Source organism: Leucoraja erinacea, chromosome 25 (genome assembly GCF_028641065.1).
Source record: "Leucoraja erinacea ecotype New England chromosome 25, Leri_hhj_1, whole genome shotgun sequence".
Classification (NCBI taxonomy): domain Eukaryota; kingdom Metazoa; phylum Chordata; class Chondrichthyes; order Rajiformes; family Rajidae; genus Leucoraja; species Leucoraja erinaceus.
Window position 1 is genome coordinate 24,355,506 of NC_073401.1, and position 608 is coordinate 24,356,113.

Consider the following 608-nt stretch of genomic DNA (forward strand, 5'->3'; position numbering starts at 1 on the left):
ACTTGCTGAGCGGTGTGAGAGGGGTAGGTGAATACGAGGTCAAGTGTGTGGGGTGTTGAATATGGAATGGCGAACGATAAGAAATAAAGGGACGAGTGGGATCAGTAGAAAATTGGAAGATGCTGTTGTGGGATTACAGAGACATGACTGCAAGAGGCCCCGGGTTGTGTACTGCCTATTCAAGGGTTCTAAACTTCCTGTCAGAAAAGACAGACAGGTGCGCAGAGGGGTTGGGGTAGTAGCTGTTGGTAAGGAATGAAATGCAAGGGGGTGGTGACATGAAACAGGAGATGGGGGAGTCAGTATGGATAGAAACTAAGGAATTGTAAGGGTAAAAATACCCTAATGGGGATTATCTACAGGCCCCCAAACAGTAGCTCTGAATATAGGGTGCAGTTGAAGCAGGAGTTAATATGGCCTGTAGTAAAGGTGAATGCCACGGTTGTTATGGGAGATTTCAACATGGCAGATAGACGGGAAACAAATCAGGTTGGTACTGGACCCATGAAAAGGGGAGTTTGTGGATAGTGCCTCAAGTGATGGATCCTTAGGGATAGCTGTGTATTGAGCCTACTAGGGAGAAAGCAATCCTGGATTTAATGTTATGT